This window comes from Ranitomeya variabilis, chromosome 4, assembly GCF_051348905.1.
Source record: "Ranitomeya variabilis isolate aRanVar5 chromosome 4, aRanVar5.hap1, whole genome shotgun sequence".
Taxonomy (NCBI): Eukaryota; Metazoa; Chordata; class Amphibia; order Anura; family Dendrobatidae; genus Ranitomeya; species Ranitomeya variabilis.
Window position 1 is genome coordinate 67736322 of NC_135235.1, and position 21428 is coordinate 67757749.

Below are 21428 nucleotides of genomic sequence, written 5' to 3' on the forward strand. Positions count from 1 at the left end.
AGGTATTTGGTTAATTCCTTTTTTTATAAAAAATGTATATTAAGCCATTCTACCAAACGTCAAGGTAAACCCGTATTAGAGCGGTCCTAACTGATACGCAGGAGCTATAGACTGGGATCAAACTACGGACAGATGAGTGGTTGGTGCAGGTGAACCTCAAGCCTGGTGGTGTGCGATAATGGACTAAATCTTGTAGCATCTCTGGGCCTAGCCAGTTTAACACACATCCCTTGACTGGCACATGTGCTGAACTTGGTAGTGCAGAGCTTCCTGAAACACTACACACACGTCAGAGCTGCTGCTGAAAGAGCGGGCAGTGTGTGCACACTTTTGCCATTCTCACACTGCTGCTGCTCGACTGTCTGCTCTACAGTATCACTTCTGCCTTACCGCTCACCAGCTGATATGCACACACCATGCCTTGCATGTGCTGGAAAGACTGTGTGAGTGTAAGGGGGTACAGAGACTGGTTCACACCCCACATTCCTTACATGTGTCCCTGAATGACTGGTATATTTCTTGTGGTAATGTTATGTTGTGTAAAGTCCTGTAAATATACATATTAACTCATATGTCTTACAATGCTGCTATAATGTCTAATGTAATGTACATATATATTCCTCGTATTGTATAAATGTAGGGATAGTGTAGTATTTAGATTAGCTTATTTTGTACATGTGGTCTCAGTCACAATGGAACAGGAAAGGGCCTCCCTCAAATGGTTGATCCACTTATATATTTATGACCCATTCTCTGGATAGATCATCAATATCAAATCGGTGGGAGTCTGGCACCCGGCAGCCTCGCCTATCAGTTTTTCCCGATGCTGGCGGCCAGATGTTAGTATGTGGGGAGCTGAATTGTACAGCTTCATCAAATGTGTAGCTTAGGCGGGGTACTGCATATTTGCCTCTATTTGAATAAATAGGAGTGGAGCTGCCTGATTCTAATGTCCCCCAACATCATCAGTTGGGGGGCAGTTGGGAGATCCCATACACATTAGATGGTTGGCTGATCCCACTAAAATTGGCTGACTTTTATCTAGTAAGTATATGAGCCTTATGGACTCAGACTAAGGCCAGGGTCACACTTGCGAGTGCAATGCGAGAAACTCACGCGAGTCTCTCGTGTCAATACCTGTCACCGGGACTCGGGACCGGAGAGTGCACCTGCATGTATTTCTACGCAGCTCAACGTTCTAGAGCCGGCGGCAGTGCTGGGTACTAATGCGAGAGACTCGTGCGAGTTTTTCGCATTGCACTCGCAAATGTGACCCCGGCCTAACATTGATCTGCTGCACTTTAGTTACTTAGATATTAATAGATAAATATTGTCTGGTTTCAAATCACATAAATATAATATATATCCACCAAGAAAATCATATGAAAAAATATGAGAAGCGGTTTACACTATTCTCCAGAAATTAAAAACAGTAGTAGCTGAAGTATTAAAGTAGTTTTTACCTTCCTCAATATCCTTCCAGCTGGAATTAACCAAATTCTTTCCATTATTCAGTTGTGCTTTTCTTGGTTTGATTGGGTGTGGCTATTTAACATATCTATATAATGAGGTTCACTAAAATCTCTGTAGTTAGGATTTCTATTTTTTGCTAATATCCTTACACCTTGCCCTGTGGGTGTGTGCCGCACCTTATTACTGCATACTAGACAGGCTTATGCTGTTGTTTTTTTTTATAAAACGATGATAGCAAAATATTTTTGTTCTCTGCTCTTCAAGTTTTATATTATCTTATACCTAGTGGCCTTGCCTCCATGACACCATAAGGGCTCATTCACATGCCCTAGTTTTGCGTACCTGTATTTTTCAAAGATAGCACTCATATCTATGATATTCTCTGGGGCTGTGCACATGTCCAATTTATTTTCTCAGACTGAGTGGTCCACGGAAAATATCAGAGACAATCTAATTTTGATCCAAGGGTCGGATCAAAATTGTTAATGCAAGTCAATGGGTCCGTGAAAAAATGACACTGCACTCGGATGACATCTGGTTTTCCGATTTTCATGTGCGGTCAAAATGGAAAAGGCGGAGGAACAATATGATCGACGTCATGACATTTGACCCACCTTACCTTAAGGCCTCATTCAGACTTCTGTATTTTTCATGTATGCAAAAAAATGGCACCTTGTCAATGGTGTTTTGCAAGTGTTTTTTACAAATGGATCTATATATATAATTGTCTAAGGGGTACTTCCATCTAATGTCTTTCTGTCTGTCTTTCTGTCGGCAACTTCCATCACGGAAATCCCGCGTCACTGATTGGTCTCGCCAGCTGCCTGTCATGGCTGCCGCGACCAATTAGCGACGGGCACAGTCCAATTAGTCCCTCCCTACTCCCCTGCAGTCAGTGCCCGGCGCCCGCTCATTCCATACTCCCCTCCAGTCATCGCTCACACAGGGTTAATGCCAGCGGTGACGGACCGCGTTATGCCGCGGGTTACGCACTCCGTTACTGCTGCTATTAACCCTGTGTGTCCCCAACCTTTTACTATTGATGCTGCCTATGCAGCATCAATAGTAAAAGAATCTAATGTTAAAAATAATAATTTAAAAAAAACCCTGCTATACTCACCCTCCGTAGTCCGACGATGCGCTCGCGCCTTCCGCCAGCTTCCGGTCCCAGAGATGCATTGCAAAATTACCCAGAAGACTTAGCGGTCTCGCGAGACCGCTAAGTCTTCTGGGTAATTTCGCAATGCATCCTGGGAACGGAAGATGGCGGCAGCCGCGCGCACATCGCCAGAGCGCCGTTAGATCCCAGGAGGTGAGTATGTAACTATTTTTTATATTAATTCTTTTTTTAACAGGGATATGGTGCCCACACTGCTAAATACTGCGTAGGCTGCGTTATATACTACATGGCTGCTATGTACTACGTGGGCAGTACTATATACTACATGGCTGCTATATACTACGTGGGCAGTACTATATACTCAGAAAATACATGTATGTAAAACACTCCACTTCTCAGGTGCCAATATTTCTGATTTCTGTTCTATTCTTGCAGTAGTATACAGTATGTATGGAGCGCCCGCCAGGGCCATGGGGAGCTTGGTACCGGGCCAGTTCTGTTCTTAAAGGGTGGTCACGGTGGCAGTGACCCGGTCCATGGCCCTGGGCTTCCAGTAAAAGGGGGTTAATGAAAATGGAATAAAGTCTAATGTAGTAATGTTCGTGAGGACGCCACCTGTGGTACTTGGCAAATATGAGGTGTTAACCGACACTGCTTGAAGAGACCGCTGGGGCTGATGGTGATGCAGCAGAGTTGGTACAGCTCTCCACAGGTAGAGCTAGACCCCAGGGCACTTAGATTGTAAATGGTAGTGTTGGCAATTGTGGTGGCTATAGTGCAGGGTGGATGGCACAGTAAATGTATGTGAGGACACAGCGTGGTGCAGTTTCCAATGCTTTACTCACAGTTCTTAGTTGCCCCAGCCGGGGTGCTGTGTCATCCAGGTTTGTGGTCCAGCCAGCTCTCAAGCAATTTGGATGCACTTTCCAGAACCCTCTTTCTTATGTTCCTTTCTCTGGCTGTCTTTCTGCTCTGGCTCTCTCCCTCCTGGCCTGCGCCTGCCACACAGTGTCCCAAGCCAGCAGCCACGGATTCCTCCAGGTGGTGAGTGCTAAGTCCTCCCTGAATCTTATATGGCTGCCTTTTCAGCGAATGTGTGCAGATGTGACTGTGCCTCTTGCAAAAGCCACAGCCTCCGGTTAGCTAGCTGAGTTCTTAGTTTCTCCACTAGTTTTAGGGCCCGTCCATCACTGCAACCTTGTCCCTCCACCTGGCGATGGTCAGCGTGGATACGAGCCCCACGGGTGGACTTCTCACTACCCATGCCTCTAGGACCCCTTTCTTCGGTTCTTTCTGTTGTTTCTCTTTCCTTCAGTTCCCTCACTTTCTGGGAACTCCTTTCTGTCTGTTTCAATCTTTTCTGTCTCACAGGAGCTGCAGACGCCCATGTCTGCTCAGCTCCACTCCTCTTACCAACTCCGCCTAAGCTGATGTTCCTCAACAAGCTCCTCCCCTACTCTACCTACCCACCCACTCTTCCAACACCCTTTCCTATCCAGCCTGGCCCTGACTGAATTGTCTGTGTTGGATGTAAGTGTAGGGTTCTGTGCAATGCCCCTCTTTACCTGAGGCCGGGATCCCACAAATCTGGGTGAGGTGCAGTATTCTGTGGCGACTGGACCCTCAGGGGCACCACATGTAGAATACAATTGGTGGAGGACACGAGTGATAGTCTGCGCTGCTGGGCTAGACTCAAGAAATCAGGAAGACATGATGAGGTATTAGATCATGCAGTTTATTCTCAACGAGTTTCAAAGTTGAATCAACTTCTTCATCAGGAAACCACAATGTAATAATATACAAACGCAATATACTACATATTGTACAGCTACGGATATATAAAAAATAACACATATAAAAATAATAACGAGATCAAGTCTTTGTAAAGGTCAAAAAGTACAGACAAAAAAAAGAGATGAATGAATAAACATTTTTTAAAAGAATGTGAAAGATGAAGGACTGGCCAGAATAAGTTCAGAGAACATCAGAACATCAGTTCAATTAATCCAGACCCATCTCTGTATTCGAGCCTGATTCTCTCTTCTGTGAGACCAGGAACCTCAGAAGTCAGTCATAGTGGGGACTTGAGAGGATACTTGTTGAAGTATACCATGTAAATTATAATAATGATATATGAAGAGCTGTTGAACAGGATCAACAAGTGATGATGTCATAAGTTCATGATGTCATTAGTCATGGAGCTCATCATTACAAATTCTTCATATCAGGCACCCACCTGAAATCAAATTGATCTTTTTCTTCGTTCTTCACATTCTGTCAATGAAATCACAATATCCACATTCTACCCCATTATCTACTGACCTATGCTTCCATGTTTCTAATAACTGTAGCCTTTTTTTTAAGATGACCATTAAAATAATACAGAGATAGCAGTATTTTTGGCAAACAGCTTATCAAACATATTCTATTCATAGCTAAGGATTTTGGTGCACATATCAGTCTAACATGCCCAGGATCTGTCCCAAATTTTCCTTCTCCTTAGCTTGACATTCACTTATTTTTAGTGGGCTTTCCTATTTCTTAGCATTCTGCCTGCACTTTTAGTGGTGGGCACAGATATACGAGCCCCCCCCCCAGGTCACAGGAGAGGATGTTACCTTTAGTAGCCATGCAAACCCATTTGTGTCAACTTCTGTGCATGTTATCAGGCCAACATACCCAGGGTATGTGAACTTTTGATCAGGGTCATTTGGATGTTTTGGGTTGTCATTATGATTTAAAAAGAGAAAACACAGTGGTTTGGCAATAAATGGCTTCACCCAACTACTAACCACGAATGCAGAATAAGTTATGGTGTTATCATTCATATTCTCTGAAAAAAGGCCAAGAAAGCAAAAATTCTGCCAGGGTATGTAAACTTTTGAGCACAACTATATATGACAAAAAGAATGAAATAATTAAATACAGTGATAATCAGACAAAATCTTCTAATTTGCGAAAGAAAACAATGGGGCGCATTCAGCCTTAAAGTTCATCCAGTCTTAAGGTGCATTTATATTAGCCACGCTTGGAGCGTTAAACGACCAATGATTGGTAAGTTTTGCTTATTATTAGTTGCTAAGGGGTGAGACCATAAGGGCTCCTTTCCACTTGCGAGATAAACGTCCGTGTCTCGCATGTGAAAACCAAGCTGTGGCGCCGGCACTTGGAAGCGGAGCGTGCGGCTGCATCTATTGCTATGCAGCCGCACTCTCCACTCTGGTGTGCTGGCGCAACAGCTTGGTTTTCACATGCGAGACTCGGACGTTTATCTCGCAAGAGGAAAGGAGCCTTTAGAAGGCATTTTTTTTTCTTCGGAGTGCCGTGATTTTTTCTGTATATGCTTATACACAGAGACGTGCACTGAATTAATAGATGGCTTAGTATGTACAGTATAGGCTTTAATTGTTCTTGTTAGAGCGGGTCTTGTTTACACACGAAAATGCGCTGCCGAAAACAATGGCAAACCAAGAGATCATTATTTTTAACCTGACGAAGGAGCATTTTGCTTGTTCATCAGGTGATCAGCAGCCAGTTCAATAGAAAATCGGGAAGGCCGCACTCCCTTCTATTGTAGTCTAACTGCAGGTAGTGCTAGTTCCTATGGAGTCAACTATGTTCTAATCCAAATCTATAGCAGGACACACTGCATGTGTGAAGGACAGGTATCTTCTGGTTTTATTTATTACAAGCCACTCCCCTAAACGTGGACTTTTTACACATATATACATCAGATGTTTTCCAACACTCCTGATGAAGAGTGTTATATTCCCGAAACGTTGCTATCTACTCCTGTGCCTACTGAGGTTTGAATATTGGACACAAGATATTTAGTAAACTGTGTTTGAAGCATCAAAAAACATTCCAGTAGCAAGTTCAGACTGACTATTGTCATGAAACGATCATTCTGGGTCCTTCAATATTTATGGGGATGCTCCTAGACATGCTTGTTCATGAGAACCATGCAGTGTAAATGTATCTTCAATGGTCCAACTACTTTGTTTAGCATTTCCAACTAACAAACCCATTTACGATTTGAACTATACAGGAAGCTATTTAGCATTTAGGCCATATTGTTTTATCTTTAGATGTGAGGTCCAATTCCCTTTCATGATGAATTACAAGACTGAAGGACATGATTCATTTATTTATTTAAACATATTATTGCACATCACTCATAAAGTGACCTCTCATCAATCACTCTTGAGCTTTAATGACATTTGGCTGCACCACTTGCCCTCCTATATTTATCATACCCCTTCCATTTTTAGCAAGCTTGCCTGGCTGAGATCATTGTCACAGACATCATTTGTATTATCTCAAGTCAATTGTCCGAGAAGAGTGGGAGAATGTAAACATTTGTCAAAATGCAGTCAAGTCTTGGACTGCCAATGTGAGACACACCTTAGGTAAACAGGGCATTGTGTCCTGCTTGTCAAAACAACCACAGAAATTACTTTGGGAATTTTTGGCTTTAGGGATTTATGTTTTGTAAGTGGAAATAGTCATGCTCAATAGATGAAGTGCATATGAAGGAGTGATGAATAGCTAATTATTCTTCTTCACAGATAGGTATCACTAAAGCTAATGAGCCAAGATTATCCATCAGCAACCTGTCCAGCTTTACAAACAAGCAACCTCAAATGGTGGTCCCCCAAAACACAAGCTGCCAGCTGGGAAAACAATAGTGTTCCTTATTTTATCAAATCATCATGGCTTGGAAGTTCAGGATAAAAAAAGTTATTTCAAATGTGTGAAGTCATCTTTTATTTATTCCTATGCAGCCAATCCTGTTAATTTCCATAAACAGTGACCACAAATGTATGGTTAGCTCCTTGCTGAGATTGGGTATCCTTCACTAGGTGAAAGTGAAAAATACTAAGTCAGGCCCCAACCCCCACTGACATTTTCATGGCCTGATTGACATGAGACCATGAGTCAATATTGGAAAAAAACATTTGTATCTTATAGGGAACCTGTCACCAGGTTTGGCAGATACCAGTTATGCCCATCACCTTTCAGAGCTTATCTACAGCATTCTATAATGCTATAGATAAGCCCCCGATCCGACCTTCAAGAGAAGAAAAATAACTTTTATTATACTCACCTGTGGGACGGTCCGGTCAGATGGGTGTCGCAGGTTCTGGTTCGGCGCCTCCCATCTTCTTGCGATGTCGCCCTTTTGCTTGCTTCACAGGCTCCACGGTATTGCACTCCTGCGCAGGTGTACATACCTGCCCTGATCAGGACCAGAACCAGGACCTGGAAGGAGACCCAGGAGAACCCCATTGGTGACACAAAGATATAAATAAGCTAGACTGCAGGTTGCTAAAATGTACTTGAGTAATCCAAAATCCTTTTGGGAAAGCAAAAAAAGAGCACAGTTCCTACACTCAAATATGGTGGAAGTTCAAAGATGTTTCAAGGTTGTGTTGCTGCCGCTGGCACTTAGTGACATGACTGTGCAAGACATCATAAAATCTGAAGTTCACCAATAGATTTTGGGTCGCAATGTAGTGCTCAGTATCAGAAAGCTGGGTTTGCATCCCATTTCATGGGTCTCCCAGCAGTACAATGACCCCAAACATACTTCAAGAAGCAGCCAGAAATGGAAGGAAACAAAGTGCTGGAGATTTGTGAAGTGGCCAGCAATGATTCCTGATCTAAATCACATTGATCACCAGTGAAGAGATCTTAAAATTGCTGTTGGGAGAAGGCACCCTTCAAAAATGATATATTTGCAACAGTTTGCAAAAGAAGAGTGGTCCAAAATTCTAGTTGAGAGGTAAAAGAAGCTTGTTGATAGTTATAGGTAGCGATTCATTACAGTTATTTATTCCAAAGAGTGTGCAACCAAATATTAAGTTGAGGGTGCCAACAATTTTGTCTGGCCCATTTTTGGGGTTTTGTGGGAAATTATGTCCAATTTGCCTTTTTCATCTGTTTTTGTGTTGGTTCAATACCCTCAAAGGAAATAAATATGTGTATAACAAAACATGTGTAATTGCAATAATTTTCTGGGTGAAATAATTTATTTTCTGGAACAATTTTAAGGGTGCCATCTCTTTCGGTCATGACTGTATATTTTTCTTAGCTATCCTCACCATAGTTTGGTATGTAGAAGTATAGAAAACTTGAAAATAGCGCTGCTACTTTACCACATTAGGGCTGTCCCACACGTCCAGATAATTCCGGTACCGGAATAAATCGGTACCGGAGTTATCCGTGTCCGTGTGCCTGGGAAGTCACGGAAGCCATACGTGCGGCACACGTGTGCCGCCCGTATGGCGAGTGGGTACCACACGGAGCGTGTGGTACCCACTCTGCATGGTGCTGAAGCTGCTGAAGCTGCGATTCATATCCTCTCTGCAGTAGCGTTTGCTGCAGAGAAAATATGAAGAATAGTGTTAAAAATAAAGATTTAGGTGTCCGCCGCCCCCCCCACCCCCTGTGCGCCCCCCCGCTGGTCAGAAAATACTTACCCGGGTCCCCCGTTGGCTGTCGCTCCTTCCTGGTCTGGCCGCGGCTTCTCCTGCATGCGGTCACGTGGGGCCGATCATTTACAGTCATGAATATGTGGCTCCACCTCCCATAGGGGCGGAGCCGACTATTCATGATTGTAAATGATCGGCCCCACGTGACCGCATACAGTAGGAGGCGCGGCCAGACCAGGAAGGAGCGACAGCCGACGGGGGACCCGGGTAAGTATTTTCTGACCAGCGGGGGGGCGCACAGGGGGTGGGGGGGCGGCGGACACATGGATCTTTATTTTTAACACTATTCTTCATATTTTCTCTATAGCAAACGCTGCTACAGGGAAGATATGAATACCGGCTTCAGCACCATGTGGGGGGGGACAGCGCTTACTGTAGCGCTGTCTCCTGCACGCACACGGACCCCAGACGGAGAATGTCCGTGTGAGGTCCGTGTTTTACGCGGACCCATTGACTCTATTGGGTCCGTGTAATACGTGCGCTCCCACGAACACTGACATGTCTCCGTGTTTGGCACACGGAGACACGGTCCGCAAAAAATCAATGACATCTGAACAGATGCATTGATTTTTATGGGTCTACGTGTGTCAGTGTCTCCGGTACGTGAGGAAACTGTCACCTCACGTACCGGAGCCACTGACGTGTGAAACCGGCCTTAGAACATATGCACACAATAAGGTTCCCATGCTATTTAAAACAGCTCACAGCTGTTTGCTCAGTCTTTACTGGTGAATTTACGGGGGACCCCAGGAAAAGAAAAGGATGTAGGGTGACATCAACCCCAATCCTATTACCCCACTTGCCACTGCCACAGGGCAAGTGGGAAAAGCGAGGCTAAGCGCCAGATTTAGCGCATCTTATGGATCCCCCATTTCTGGGGTGGCTGAGGGCTGACAATAGCACTTTCCCAGGCTATCAATATACACCCACAGCTCTCTGTTTAGCCTTTGCTGGTTTTAATTTATAGGAGGACCCTATGTTATTTTTTTTCTGTGGTCTCCCGTAAATTCATCAGGAAAGGCTAAGCAAACAGCTGTTATTAATAGCCTGGGAACCTTGTGGGATATTGTCACTTTTCCCAGATTATTAACATCAGGCTTTCCCTCTGCTGCTTATGAAAATTGCACGGGAGCCCATGCCGTTTTTTATTTAATTATTTATTTTACACAGCTGCTGCTGAATACAACTCCCATCATTGTCTCCCGGTCACACTGATCTCAGCGCGAACAGGAGGCAATGATGAGAGCTTTTAGCAGCCGCCGGCACCTGGGATCAGCGCAAACTATACCGCTTTTTCCCAGGCACCGATACTTGTCATGCTAATGACAACTCCCATCATTGTCTCCTGGTCACCGTACTGCTTTTCCCAGGCACTGGTACGCGTCACATGGACACATGGATGTCACTTACGTACACATGGACACGGACCATGGATCTAACCAGTACTGATTTTTTCTGCACAGGAATCACCAGATCGTGTGAATGAGGCCTTACATAGCAACATTTGTTTTGATTGGTAGTAATAAACGTTATCTTCTAATTTTTACTTCTGCCTATCATTCAGTGTGTTAGATACACTGACAGTTAATGTCAGGATCGAGATCTACGCAAATATACTTGATTATTTTGCCACTAAAAATAATAAAGTACACGATACACAAAAAATGTGTGTTTTTAAATCTATATGTCTATCTGTGAAAACATTCATAATACAGTATAGTTCCCCCTTATGCCACCAAAACTCTGACTTTCAAGGCACTGATTCCACGTGAATCTTGAAGTTATTTGCCATGTAAATTGGCCATCACTATGTTAGTAGCAGACTTTTGAAGTCCTGTGAGTTGCAAAGTGGGACCTCCTTAGGGTATGTGCACATGTCAGGATTTCTTGCAGAAATTTTCCTGACAAAAACCGGACATTTCTGCCAGAAATCCGCATGCGTTTTTTTTGCGTTTTTGGCAGGGTTTTTTTTTTGCGGTTTTTCCCAATGCATATAATTGCGGGAAAAACGCGGAAAATCCGCAAAATTAATGAACATGCTGCTTTTTTTACCGCGATGCGTTTTTTTTGCAGAAAAAACGCATCATGTGCACAAAACATGCAGAATGCATTCTAAATGATAGGATGCATAATGTATGCATTTTTAATGAGTTTTTATAGCGTTTTTATGGCGAAAAACCGCAAAAAAAACACTAAAAAACCTGAACGTGTGCACATAGCCTTAGATTGAATTTGTTTTTCCAACAACCAAATGCTTGATAAGATTGAGATCTAAGGAAATTAGAGGATAAATCATCACCTTGAACTTTGTCGTGTTCCTCAAACCATTCATGAACAATTTTTACAGTGTGGAAGGGGCATTATTCTGCCCTACTATTAGGAAATACTACTGCCGTGAAAAGGTGTACATTGTTTAGGTAGGTGGTGCATGTCAGAGTTATATCTTCATGAATGTTAAAGGGGTTGTCCACTACTTTCAATTAACCCCCCAATGTATCCCCCCGGGGCCCCTGATGAATTGTGCAAATACCTTTTGTTGCCGTTTTCGCCTGTGAGCGGCGCTGTAGCGGCGGCTGAGTCCGGGTCACGTGACCCCCAGGCTGCAGCCGCCGCTTATTTCCGCCGACGTCACGTCAATTTCCAGACTCTGGAAATTGACGTGACGTCAGCAGCAGGTGTGTCCCAGCCGCACAGTCAGAGCAGTCACTCATCAAGAGTGACTGGGCTGTGGGCGGGGCTGGTGGCTGCCTGCGGGGCTGTGCTGGGGGCGGGCGGGGCTAGGCAGTGATGATGAAGGTGCGGGCGCTGGGGTCTGTATGTACGTGCCGGCGCCGGTGCTCTGCGTGCCAGCGCCGGTATGTAGGTACGGCGCCGGGGCTCTGCGCCGGCATGTGGGGGCCGGCGCCGGTGCTCTGCGTGCCAGCGCCGGTATGTAGGTACGGCGCCGGGGCTCTGCGCCGGCATGTGGGGGTGGGGGTGGGGGCCGGCGCCGGGGCTCTGCTGCCGGTATGTGCTGGGTCTGCTGCGGGGGGTGGGGTGGTCTTTGGTGTGTGTGTCTCTGTGTGCAGGCATTGTCCGATGGGACTACAAATCCCATCGTGCTCTGCCTGCTACAGTGACAGTCAGTGACACATTAGCCAATGATGGGACAGTAGTAGTCCCATCATCCGGCTAATGTGTTGAATGTAAAAAAAAAAAAAAAACCCACACATATACAGTACATACACACATACAGAACATGTGCCATGCGACGACATGCAACATGCTGCATGCGACGACATGATGCATGTGACGACATGATGCATGCGACGGCATGCGCCATGCGATGACATGCTACAGCATGCGCCACGCGACGACATGCGCCATGCGACTACATGCGCCATGCGACTGCATGCGCCATGCGACGGCATGCGCCATGCGACGACATGCGCCATGCGACGACATGCGCCATGCGACGCCATGCGACAACATGCGCCATGCGACGCCATGCGACGCCATGCGCCATGCAACGACATGCGGCATGCGACGACATGCGCATACAGTACATACAGACATACAGTACATATAACATAGATTACATACTCACCATCACTTGTCACTTTGATCCCCGAAGCCAGTGTCATAAAAAAATATTAAAATAATAAACAACCAATATACTCCCTGATCCGCAGAAATCCAACTAAAACGATTGTCCCACGACGATCTCCCGTGGAGAACAGGAGCATCTGCTGATGCAACCACTCTCCAGGGGCTTCAGGAAGACAATGAGGGGAGGAAGGTATCCTTCCACAATGTATTCCCCACAATGTATTCCTACGCCCCTGTGAGAAAATAGTCCCTAGTCTCACTTTATGGTATGCTGTATGAGAAAGTTCCCACGCAGCTTTTTGCCATAAAGTGAGACCAGTGAACTTTAGTAACCTCAGTGATGCACTGCAGGAGCCATTGTCTCCTTTCAGTGTGTCACTGAGGGTCCTATAGAGCAGTGACATCACCCGATGTCTCTGTTCTATAGGGGAGGTCGTCGTGGGACACTCATTATTATTTGGACTACGGCGGACAGGTAGTATACGGTTTATTATTTTACGTTTTTTGCAGGCGCTGAAGTATGGTAAGTATGGTGAAATGAAGAATATTAAAATACTTTTTCCTAATGTGTGTGTGTTTTATTAACCCTTTATTAATATTGGATTAGTAATGGATAGGCATCTTATTGACGCCTCTCCGTTATTAACCCGGCTTAATGTCACCTTACAATAGCAAGGTGACATTAACCCCTTATTACCCCATATCCCACCGCTACACGGGAGTGGGAAGAGAGGGGCTTAGGCTGGTTTCACACTTGCGTTTTTATCTGCATGCGTTTTTTAAAAAACCGCATGTGTGAAAAAACGCATGTAAACGTGGTAAAACGCTGCGTTTTTTAGACGCATGCGTTTTTGCATGTAGAAAAAAACGCGGCGTTTTGCTGCGTTTACATGCGTTTTTTCACGCGTTTGCGTTTTTAAAACGCATGCTGAGAAGTGTGACAGCTGCCAATCATCAAAATCCACAAGAAAACCCACTATAAATAGAAATAGCTAGGGGTAGGGTTAGGGCCTAACCCTAACCCTAAACGTGACAGAAATACGTGGCACTGAAATACGTGGCACTGAAATACGTGGCACGTGGCACTTACATACGTGGCACTTAAATACGTGGCACTGAAATATGTGGCACTTACATAGGTGGCACTTAAATCCGTGGCACTGAAATACATGGCACTGAAATACGTGGCACTTAAATACGTGGCACTTAAATACGTGGCACGTGGCACTTACATACGTGGCACTTACATACGTGGCACTTGCATACGTGGCACTTGCATACGTGGCACTTATATACGTGGCACTTACATACGTGGCACTTACATACGTGGCACTTACATACGTGGCACTTGCATACGTGGCACTTAAATACGTGGCACGTGGCACTTACATACGTGGCACTTATATACGTGGCACTTATATACGTGGCACGTGGCACTTACATACGTGGCACTTATATACGTGGCACTTACATACGTGACACTTACATACGTGGCACATACGTGACACTGAAATATCGTGGCACTATGTCATAAAATGTTCATTAAACGGTTAGGGGTGAGGTTAGGGGTAGGGTTAGGGTTTGGATCCCTTTATCACCCTGATGGTGGGTGGTTTTTCAGTGTTTTTTGTTTTTTTTCTATAAAAACGCATGCGTTTTTAACGCAAACAAACGCGCGCGTTCAAAAATGCATGCGTTGCCGAAAACGCGTCAAAACGCATGCGAAAAAACGCATGCGTTTTTAATGTTAAGTATAGGAAAAAAACGCATGCGTTTTTTAGCACTAAAACGCAGCGTCCAAAAACGCAAGTGTGAAACCAGCCTCAGTGCCGGAATTGGTGCATCTAAGGCTACGTTCACATTTGCGTTGTGCGCCGCAGCGTCGGAGACGCAACGCACAACGCAAACAAAAACGCAACAAAACGCACGCTAAAACGCTGCGTTTTGCGACGCATGCGTCCTTTTTGGCCGAAAGTTGGACGCAAAAAAATGCAACTTGCTGCGTCCTCTGCGCCCAACGCTTGCGGCCAAAAACACCCATGCATCGCAAAACGCAGCACAATGCATGTCCATGCGCCCCCATGTTAAATATAGGGGCGCATGACGCATGCGGCGACGCTACGGCGCCGAACGCTAATGTGAACGTAGACTTACAGATGCGCCATTTCTGGGGTGGCTGCGGACTGGTATTTGTAGCCGGGGGGGGGGGACCAATATCCATGGCCCCTCTCTAGGCTATTAATATCAGCCCGCAGCTGTCTGCGTAGCCTTTCTGGCTATAAAATATAGGGGGACCCCACGTCACTTTTTTGGGGGGGTCCCTCTATTTTAATAGCCAGTAAAGGCTACGCAGACAGCTGCGGGCTGATATTCATAGCAGGCTACAAATATTGGCCTCGGCCGTCGGCTTTCCCCCTCTGGCGCAGAAAATGGGAGCCCACGCCGTTTTTTTCAGTTTTTTATTAAATTAAACGCTCATTAAGCCCTGTTTCACACTTGCGCCGGCACGGGTCCATCGCTATGCGTTGGGCCGACGTACCGACGCACGTTGTGAAATTTGTGCACGTCGTGGGCAGCGGATGCAGTTTTTCAACGCATTCGCTGCCCATTCTGAAGTCCGGGGAGGAGGGGGCAGAGTTTTGGCCGCGCATGCGCGGTAGAAAATGGCAGACGTGACGGATGTGCCAACGGTCCGCCAAAACACGACGCATCCGTTGCACGATGGACGCGACGTGTGGCCATCCGTCGCGATCCTTCACTAATACACGTCTATGGGTAAAAAACGCATCCTGCGAGCACATTTGCAGGATCCGTTTTTTTCCCAAAAAGACGGATTGCGAAAAACGCAAGTGTGAAAGTAGCCTTATAGAAACACCGGCCTTTCTATTATATATCTATGGATATATCCATCTATAGATATATTTATCTATAGATATATCTATAGATACATAGATGTATCTATCCATATATTTGGCTGCTTTCACACATCAGGTTTTTGCCGTGAGGCACAATCCGGCGAGTTTTGAAAAAAACGGATCCATTTTTTTCCGACGGATCCGTCTTTTTCTCATAGAGTTTCATCCGTTTTTTGCCGGATCCGTCAAAAAAGCTGTTTCCGCCGGATGGAAAACACATACAGAGGAACGTTTTTTCTGTCCGGCGAAAAAACGCACAGCGACGGATCCGGCAAAAAAAGTATGAAACTGAGCTGTGAAATGATGAATCCGGCCTTGGAATCTGTTTTTTCATGCATGTTTCCATTCAAATCATGCACATTTTCCGTTTATTTACTTATTTCCAAAAACGGCATTAAAACCGTGCATAAACCGCACCAAAAAAAGCATAAAAACTGCACCAAAAACTGCATCAAAACTGCACCAAAAACTGCATCAAAACCTGGTGCAGTTTCGCAGTTTTGGTGCGGTTTTGATACAGTTTTTGGTGCGGTTTTGATGCAGTTCTTGGTGCGGTTTCGGTGCGGCTTTTTCCGCAGCATGTGCACAAGTCTGCGGCTCCCATAGACTTACATTGGTTGTACACTACACTGCGGATTTGATGCAATTCAGTGCAGCAAAAAACGCTGTGGATCTGCAATCAGATCCGCAACGTGTGCACACAGCCTTAGCATTTAGTGAACCTAGCAAAAAAGCCAAGCAAAAAACAAGCGTGGGATTGCACTTTTTTTGCCATTTCATTGCACTTTGAATTTTTTTCACATTTTCTGCTACACGACATGGTAAAACCAATGATGGCGTTCAAAAGTAGAACTTGTTCTGCAAAAGATAAGCCCTCACATGGCCATATTGACAGAAAAAATATGGCCCTGGAATGAAGGGGAGCGATAAACGAAAACAAAAAAGCTCCAGGGGGTGAAGGGGTTTAGAAACATGGATATGGACATATCTATGGAAATAGACATAGATATATCTGTATCTATCTATCTATCTATCTATCTATCTATCTATCTATCTATCTATCTATCTGTAATGGAGTGTGGGTTGGACAAATGTAAAAGAGGAGGTTGGACAGAAATGACATCACAAATCTGTTTGAAGCTAGAGGAGGGAGAGGAGGGAGGGGTCGGGGTGTGTTTTGGAGAGGGTGTGCTAGGTTCAGGCTTAGTAGCAGTGCAATGCATCATGGAACTTGTAGCATTAGAGCACAATGACTCAGGAGAAAGGAAGTTGTCGATTAACCCCATGAGAGCTGAATCCAGCACTAAAATGTGCTGCTACAGCATGATAAAAGGTAATATTGCTAAAATAAACACAGTAGATTTTTTCAGTGGCACATAATAGCAAGATTTATGAAAAAAAAAAAAAAAAGGTTATAGTAGTGGACAACTTCTTTAAAACTCAAGGTTTCCCTGAAGAACTTTGCTGAGATCATAACACTGCCTCTACTGAATTGTGTTCTTCTTATCGTTCATCCTGGTGACATCTACTTCCCAGGTAAAAAAGCACAAAAAATGACATAAAACAAAATGTGATTCCTCAGACCTGGCCACTTTTTGGCATTGCATCATAGTTCATTCATAATGCTCATGTGGCCAGTGCGCGCACGTTTTTGGTGGACTGGGGCCAGCATGATCACTCTAACCAACCTGCAATGGCGTATCTTGAAGCTCATGAGCCAAAATGCAAAAGCTTCAATGGGGCTCCAAATTATAGCAAGCCTTTAATAGTATTGGACTTTTCATAGGGGACAAGGGACCTTTTTGGGCCCCTTAGGCTCCACATCACGGATGCGATTCCAACAACTGTACCTATTCTGGTTATGCCCCTGCCTACCTGCTGCCACACTGCTCCCTTATTCAGCAAGCTGATGCTCTATGTGTTGTGTCATATTTCTATCACAGACATCATCCACTTTATCATTGATTTGTGCTATAATTGCTTTTCTATATTATCAGAACAGACTGGCCACCATATGCTCACAGTGTGAACCGATGAGCTTTCGGTAGCTCATGACCCGGCGGCTGGTTCACCAATTTTCTTTTCTTGGACCATCATTGATATCTATTAACTACTGGATATTGGGAACATACTGGGAAGTTATCTAGGCGTCTCTTGTGCCCTTGTCAAAGTCAGTCAGGTCCTTACAGTTGCCTAATTTCCAACAGACTGTTCACTTGCTGCATAATATATACCACATCCTGTTAGGTGCAATTGCTACATACATACATACAATTCTCTGTTTACCCCTTTCTACATTTTTTATCATAAACTAATCCCCTTTTTAACAGTAACCCCACACTCCACGTACTCATAGGCTCTTTATGTGTGTACACACACAGATACTGGCTGGTAGTAGACACCTACAGCATTATATGCTTTAAATTGCTTTTTAAAAGATGGCAGTGCAATCACAGAAAACAAAGACTTTTTCACGCTTGTGTCGCTACTATTTCCTTATATATTGCAAGCTCTTGGAAGCAGGGCCCACACTCCTTATGTTTGAATTGTTGACTAGTTTATCAGTAATGTCTTAGGTTTTACACCCCAGGTAACCGGTTGTTACAGTGATGTTGTCTTCCTTTCGGTGAGGGCGATATCATGCTTGGAAGCAAGGAGGATTCTCTTTACCAGGTAAGGCACCCACACACAACACGTTCTGAATCCAGGCCAGAAGGGGGAGTTCAGGATCTGGATTCAGGGGAAGCTTCCCCCCAGCTTTAGGTGTTCTGGTCTGGAGGAGGAGTTAGGCAGTTGGTCCAGGGAGACCAAGGAGTGAAGTTGGAGAGCGACATTTAGGAGAAAGGAAGTCTGGAACAGAGTGCAGACTATGGAGCTGTGCAGCCAGGACTGAGCTGCAGCTGCAGGAAAGGATGAGAACCCGAGGGGTTGTTGCATGTAGTAGAGCCATTGAGGAAAGGAGCACAGGAGTGGAAAGGGGATCAGAGGGGAACTGTGACCGGACACCCTCAGAGCCGAAGCGCAGAAACCGGGCACCGGGAGCCCGAGGCTTTTGTGGCACTCTAGGACACATTGCAGAACCGGAGGGCTTAGAACTGTATGTAATTTGCCCACACCACACCTGAAGACGAAGCGGCACCTGAAGAGCCTGGGTCATGATAGAGACCCTGTAAAACGGCTCAAGCTGCACGGCATACAGGTACCTGTCCGAGGAGAGGGGAAGGAAGGGGTACTTTGTCATCAAGCTTCAGGCAGCAGGGACCTCGCACATCAGCGCAAGTAGGAAAGGCTTACGGACCTCACCTGGGAGAGGGACCTACCATTGTCTCCAAGTCGGCCGGGCCATACCATCACCTGTTCCTGGTACTCTGGACGGTGGACTGCTCCTGCCAGAAAACCAGGTAAAGACTTTACCACTCTGTGTCCTCCACGTATTTGCCGGCATACACCTTCCTTGCCATACACCTTAGGAGCCCTGGGGACCTCGCTTCCCCTGTGGGAAGCATCACCATCTTGCTGCCACAACATCACCCCAGAGGACCCCTTTAAGCAGCGTTGGTCCCTTTGACCGAGAACCACAGGTGGTGTTATGAATAGACTTTATTTCCAAATTCCCTTTAAAGACCTTTCCCCTTTTATTGAGTGCCCAGAGCCACGGACCGAGTCACAGCCACCGTGATATCCCCTTTAAGAGCAACCGGACCCGCTACCGAGTATCCCCATTGCCCTGGTGGGAGACAAACATGTACCTTCTGATTTGTATTATTATTGTTTTACTTAATAATCATTTTGAAATCACAGCCATTTTTTATATAGTCCTTCCATTTTCCCAAGCTCAAAAGTAATAGGACAACTGACTGATAAGCCATTTCAAGGTCCAATGTGGCCTATTACATTATTATCCCTTGATAAACTAAAGCCCCCTCATACACATTAGACTAATGCCAGATAAATCCACCGGTAGTGACAAGTTTGACCAGCAGTCTATTGTTTATGGGAGCCCTGGATATTTTATTATTAGGGTAAATGTCAATCCAACATGTCCATTTTCTGACTGATGATAGCATTGTCTACTGAAGATAAGCCACTGCCTGACATATCTGGTGATGGCATTTTCATAGAGAGCACCAGAGCGCTCAGCTGAACGAGTGCTCCTACGTATGAGAGAGACGGCTGAAATGGCTGCCAGCCATACGATACGCCGAACCATCTTTCCTCTTAAAGTCATCTAATATGTATGGTGGCCTGGGTTTGAGGATATAGAGAATTTTAATCTCAATTTCTGGATTATCGTTTTGTAACTGTTCGAAGGAACTAATAGTGTGAGGTGAAAAGAAAAACCCTACACTCCATAAGAGAAATGGCATTAATTTTAAAAGTGGCCAGATCAATAATTTGGCACATCCTTAAAACTAAGGAATAAGCAAAGTGATGCCAATAAAGTCACATGGAAGACAACAGAAGTAGATGTTCAGAGAAATCTTTCACTGCTATTAAGTAAAAAAAATGTAAATAGCAAGGATTTTGTCCTGCTCGAGACCTGCAGCAAAACAGACCGACTAAGCACAATTCAGATGCTAAGGTTTCCGACTAATTAGCCTAAAAAGAACCATGTACAATCTTACCCATTGCAGGTCTCGAGCCACATACGAGCCAACCAAATAATATTCTGGAATATTTTCTCACATTATAACAGGGCACCAGCCCAAGACAACGTGAGAATCTGCTACTAAATATAGGCATTTAAGGATTTATATATTATTGTATTTTTTTTTTCCGGAGAATCCTTATGAGATAAACTATTGAAAGGGTCGATTCAGTCACCTGATGTAAACGTGACTAAACAAGCCTTTCATATACTGAAGAAAAAACTGAACAGTGAACACACAAAGACCCATAAGAAGCTGTCAGATCATGTTGAGGTTTGTAGTTTATTGCCAGCTTGGAAGAACCAGAAATTGCCTAACCTGGACCTAAAACAAAACATTTAGCAACTATCTAAACAGTGGGCGTCAGGCAACTAGTTTTATGCCAGTAGGAAATTGCACGTCCACACTTCACTATATTGTGATGCAATCTGGGTCATGAAAATATTTCATGTCCCTGTGACAGCTGAAGCTGGTGACTGCTGATGAGACAGAGAAGAAAAAATATAAAATGTTCAGCTGCATATGTTCTTAAGATTATGATCAGTCATGTGTTCTGGTATTAGTGTTGTACAATATACTGTAACAAACTCGGACTAACCTTACGCTTTTGATGGGACTGGGCTGACTATCTGATGTGTCTGGAGGCCCTAGCCTCTGCCAGTGCCCCTTCCTTTCATTTTCAGGGGAGATCATCCACTGCCAGAGGTGTCTGCCAGCAGCTTACACTGACTTCCCTGTTAAAAACATGAGTGCTTGGGTGAATTGATCGCCCATTTGTATTGGAGAGTTGGGAGAGATAACTGTCTGCCGAGCGAACATTTAGCCAAAAGCTATCTAATATGTATTGGCAGCTTCAGGCTTTATTTTGACTGGCATCAGGGCCGGACTGGCCATCTGGCAATTCTGGCAAATGCCAGAAGGGCCTGTTTGGTCATGGGCTGTCTTGTCTGCTATGTTGTTAACAGAATCAGTGTTCTCAAGACACCCAAACTGATAAGAGTTGTGACAGAGCACAAAGTCGCTGACTCCGTCACTTATCCCAGCAGGCCACAGGTATCATTAGAAATATTGGTCTTGTAGTAAATCTTGCTTTCTTCAATCCAGGGTAATATTAGTAATATATGCCCATCTGGTGCTCAAGGGCGGGGATGGCATGGGCCTGTGTGATTTTAAATGGCAGGGCTGAATT